Genomic DNA, 5,389 nt, shown 5'->3' with positions numbered 1-5,389 from the left:
GTGACTGATACTTCTGTGACCCAAGAGAGGCTCTCTGTTAAGCCACTGTTGACAGATCCATGGTGGATCTGTTTATAATGGGTGACAATTATTTCTGGCCTGATAAACTTCCTGCCCTAAGTGGGAAACTTGTAATTCAGTCTGCCCAAGGTCACTTTTAAGAGTTAAAGTTTTTACTACTAATGGAAAATTTCAAAAAATATTTGCAGATCTGTGCTGTTCTCTTTGCTTTTAAAACCTAGCAGACTTCAGAAGAACCATTCTTGGGATTACTGGTTTCTGAGAGCATGGCATGGCACATTCTGAAATCCATGTATGTGCATGTCCACAGCCTCACATCAGGTGGCATGTAGGGCTCCCCTGCTATGGGAACAAAGACAGAAGACTTACATTTCCCAATGTGTCTGACTCCACGTGCCCTATCATGTTTTCCTCGAAGGTTTGTTTTCCAATTTTTAATGGCAAAATAAAAGAGAAGCTAAGCATTTTCAGAATTTAGAAGGTGCCAAACTTTCACTGGTATTGGGATGCTTTTACTCAAATCAGTTCTCCATTTGCCCTGGGCTTAAAGATTTTCCTTCCTGGATCAGACTCTCCACCAGGAAACTTAAATTGAAAGATTGGTTCAATTAAAATTGTGTGTGTGTGTCTGTGTGTGTGTGTGTGTGTGTGTGTCTCTGTGTGTGTGTGTGTGTCTGTGTGTGTGTGTGTGTGTAATCCAAAGCACATATATATTGATTAACATGTATAAACAGTTCATTTTGACAAATTAAATCAGGTGTGAACAGTTTAATTGGACAAGTTAATCAAGAAAGATATAATCTAAATTGATGTTCAGATTTCAAATGAATGTGATGTTTTTCTTTACATCAGTTTCAGAGACAAAAGAAATGAAATGCAAATGTAAAATACCTTCCCAAACCCCAACTCTACCCCCAAAAAATCTCTTGCATGCTAGATTAACTTTTAAATGACTTAGGGTATAACAGGGGTTCACTCCATGCTTTGACTGTAGCCCTTGTTGCTTTGAAAGTTACATGTTTTTTTCCTTCTTTTTCTCAAATTTCTTCTCCCTGAACTTCTCCTTCCTAATCTTCTTTTCTCTGATCTTCTTCTTCCTAAGCTCATTTTCTCTGAAATTTTCTCGGTGAATCACCCTTTAAAAAGCCCCCTTTTCCTACTGATGGGCAGAATTACAGCCTTTGGGACAGGAGTTCCCTGTGTTATAATAATGTTACTATATACATATAGAAGAGAAAGTTCTTGGGTAAAAATATTGCTTATTCAGTACTCAAAAATGTTATGCACTATGTAAAATAAAAATCAGTATTTCAGTAATATAGCACATTGAGTCAAAGAAAGACTATTTAGCACTCCTAGGTAATTGAAAAAGAAAAGCATGTAGTCTTTTCCTACCCACACAAAGTAGAAACAGGCCAAAAACTCGTGAAATAACATTCATGCATCTTTAGTATTATGATTAATTATTTCACTGAAGCTTTCAAATGCATACCTCTTTGTTCCATAACCCTAGGGAACTCTAAAGCAAACTGTAGGTTTATGGATCACTTGCAGTACATATCAGTAGTAGAAATGAATTTAAATATAGAAGTTTTTTAAAAAAATTTTATTTGTTTTAATTAGTTACACATGATAGTACAATGATCTTGACATATCATACATTTGAATTTAGATGGGGTATAATTTCTCATTTTTCTGAGTGTACAGGTTGCAGAATCACATTGGTCATGCAGTCACGTATATACATACAGCAATAATAATGTCTATTTTATTCTGCTGTCCTTCTTTTCCCCCATTCCCCTCCCCTCCCCTCCCATCACTAATATAGAAGTTTTTAATGAAAAAAATTTGTTTTATAAAGTTAAATTTATAGTCCTCTTTTCAGAAAATACTCCTTGAGTTTAGTTCTGGAGTATTGACTATAAGATAAGTCGTTATGTCTCAACTGGCTCTGCCACCCAAAAATGTTTGTTATAGATTTTAAATGGGATCCTATATATAAAGTTTTTAGCACAAGACGTAGCAGGCAGAAAAAGTTTAATAAATAGTCACCAGGAGGTTCTCTTAAAGGGACAGGGCTCTTTTTTGCTGCTGCTTTACAGATGAGCCTACCATTGCAGAAGAATTTTGGTGGCCCAGCTGCCCAATACTGCCATAACTAAAGCAAAGAAAGCACTGAATTCCAATGCTTGATTTATTCATACTTCTTGGTGTTTGGTATTAGCAGCAAACACACCAAATGGTATCAGTGTTCTTTAGCTCCACATCCCTGGCTGAGAGAACACATTTACATATTCCGGTTAAGATCACTTGTGGTACATTTTTACATGATTCATTTCACATCTTGTCCCTTGGAAACAGGAGGTAGAACAAGCAGAGTTTCAGAGTATTATCATTTCAGCTGTTGCTGTTTCCCTTCTTTTTTCTTTCAGAGTAGAAGGGAGTTGGCAGGTCTATAGGCATCTAGGCATCATTAAGCTTGAACTTGCCAGTGCTGAAGGCTTGTGGGCTTAGATATTCATTCTCAACTGTGAGCACTGACCCTCATAATTGCTGTGCTTCAGCCAGGAAATTATTTGTCACATCCTCATCTGAAAGCCTTAGAATGTATATTTGACTTAAATCCTTGAACATATTATCCCTATATTACATTTCCAGTCTTATCTTCTCCTGCTGCCTTTCCCACACCGTATAATTCAGCTAAATTAAATATTATTTGTCTTCTCACATTTTAGTTCAATTCTCATTTTCTCTCTTGAACTTGACTGTATATCCAACTACCTAGTTAATACCCCACCTGAATGGAGAATAGGTGATCCTTAACTCATCATGTCCAAACCTAAACTCCTCAGTTTTCTTTAGTTTTCTATAAGAGTCAGCCTATTTCTGGAAAAGTAAGGTATCTGTTGTTTTATTCATCTCCTGAAAAGGTGGGCACATTCAGCCTTAGAACTACAGTGTGGGAATGGAGAAAGATTGAAAATATTTACTTTAAAATCTGGAATAAGATAAAGATGTTCACTTTCACCACTTATATTTAATATAGTACTAGAAATTGTAGCCTGAGCAATTAGGCAAGAGAAGGAAATAAAAGGAATAAAAAGAGGAAAGGAAGAAGTCGAATTATCATCCTTTGCAGATAACATGATCTTATACTCAGAAGATCCAAAAAGTCCCACCAAATGACTTCTAGAACTAAAAAACAAATTTAGAAAAGTAGCAGGTTATAAAACTAATATTCAAAAATCAATAGCTTTCCTATGTACCTGAGAAAGAAATATGCTGAGAAAGAAATCAGAAAAACAATAATAGTTTCAAAAGAAAGAAAGAAAAGAAACAACAACAACAAAACTAACAATAAATGTAACCAAGGAGGTAAAAGACCCTCTACAATGAAAATGATAGAACACATGAAATAACAAGGAGGAAAAGAATTGAAAAAGAACAATGCAATGATCAATCTGAATCATTAACTTGATTGGATTTAGAGATATATACGATTAAGTGTCTTCTGGGTGTGTCAATGAGGGTGTTTCTATGAATGATTGGCATGTAGGACAGCTAACTGGAGACCTACTATAAGTGTGGGCAGTACTGTCCAATAGGTTGAAGGCTTGGATGGAAGAAAAGTTAGAAGAAAAAGGAAACAACAGCAGATGCAAGCTCTATTCGTCTTCAATGAGTTCTTGATGACTGCTGCAATCATCTGAGCACATCAGACTCTAGCTCCCTCACTCTTCCAAAGCAGATTATGCCCAGTGTCTCTATAGTTTCCAGGCCTTTGGTCCCAGACTGGGGTGCATAAGTAAACTCTCTTTTTCTGAGACTTTAGCTTCTTGTACTGTGCAGCTCTCTGAACTACAGATGGCAATTGCAGAACTATTCAACTTCTTGTTGTGTAAGCCAATCTAATAAATACCCTTTTGATAATCATACCTATACATATATCCTGTTGGTTCTGTTTCTCTAGAGGATCCTGACTAAATACACACAAGAATATGGAAAGACCTCCCTGATTATCCATTCCATCTATGCTATAGCCTCCCATTGTAGAACCTCCCATTCCAGAGCTACCTGCAGGAGTAAATTCAAGAAGAATTCAATTATCAATGTTGCATGTTATTTTTATCTTTAGACATGGCAGCTACTGCATCTTCTTCTGTTATGAACTCTATATCTGGTTCTTCTATTGCTCTGCCATCAGCTCCAATATTAACTCATATTGGATTTAGTGGTGAGAATAAATTAGCAACATCATTTTCAGTTGCATGAAAAGGCAACCCTCTCATATGTACTAAACGACCACTATGAAAACCTGAACTTGCATCACTAGCTCCACAATAGCCATGACCTCCCATACCTCTTCTATCTCCCATTCTGTTATCCAAGCCATCCTTTCCATAGCCTAATTATTATAGCCACAATAGTCATCGAAACCTCCATAACTACATCATTTCCATCACCTCCTTGTCACATTCTATCATACGTACTTCTACACCCAGCTCCATAATAACCACCTCTTTCTCCTATTGGTCTATCATGTAGTTCTGGTAGCTGTCCCAGCAATCTTCTTGGTGGGTCATAAAATTCTTTGATTTCACTCTTGCTACTTCTGAAGATCTCAATATACTTGTGCCCTATTCTTTCCTTGTGTTTCCCCCAGAGCATTTTCTGCTATCTCCTTTGAAGCAAATGGCACAAAGGCCTCCTCTGTGCTTCTCTCTTGGTAGTCCATCATCACCATTATCCCATTTGGCACAATTTCCAACCCTTGAAAGAACTGAACCCTTTCCTCTTTGCTGCAACCAAATGGCAGTCCCCATAGTCATACTGTCCTATCACTAGTGCCATTTGGACCATTCTATTTCATAACCCAAGCCATCTCAATACCATTTTGCTAGGAGCCACAAGCAAATAATATGATGCATGGCACCTTTGGTTGTAAAGTGACGCCAGCTAGCCACTGAGATGATATGATTATGTTAAGATTTACATTCATATGGAAATTGGACTCCTGCTGTTCACCTTGGCCTGCTAGGGACTCATGTTACAGGACTCCTGGAGAGTTCCCATTGGTTGGGGAAGGATAGTAGGAGGGAATTCCGGGGGAGGTCCGCCCCCCCCCCCCCGGTTCCGGTAGACGCGCACGTGGGTGGACCGATTTTGGCTTGCCGGTGCCTACGGAGTATTGGCGGCTTTTTCAAAAATAAAGTTTTGTTCCTGCTTGAGTGGCTCGTGATTCTGTGCCCAGCCAAGACTGCGGCAATTGGTGGCCCATACGGGGAACGCCTGAAACTTAGAGGTGAGTAAAATTGCTCGCCCCTGAGGGAAGGCGACAGAATGGGTGACCATTTCAAAAAACAATGTG

The 5,389-nt window shown here is 38.2% G+C and overlaps 1 pseudogene across 1 annotated transcript; it reads right to left on the bottom strand.

The window, feature by feature from the left end:
• Positions 1–238: 238 nt before the first annotated feature.
• Positions 239–4,903, bottom strand: LOC308634565 (heterogeneous nuclear ribonucleoprotein H3-like; annotated as a pseudogene). The gene is made up of 3 exons: positions 4,508–4,903; positions 4,030–4,466; positions 239–363 (listed from the first exon to the last, which is right to left on the bottom strand). The product of its transcript is annotated as a heterogeneous nuclear ribonucleoprotein H3-like (transcript).
• Between the last annotated feature and the right edge of the window lie 486 nt (positions 4,904–5,389).

This window comes from Spermophilus citellus (assembly GCF_964194105.1).
Source record: "Spermophilus citellus genome assembly, chromosome: 2".
NCBI classification, from domain to species: Eukaryota; Metazoa; Chordata; class Mammalia; order Rodentia; family Sciuridae; genus Spermophilus; species Spermophilus citellus.
This window is presented reverse-complemented; position numbering and strand designations above follow the sequence as displayed.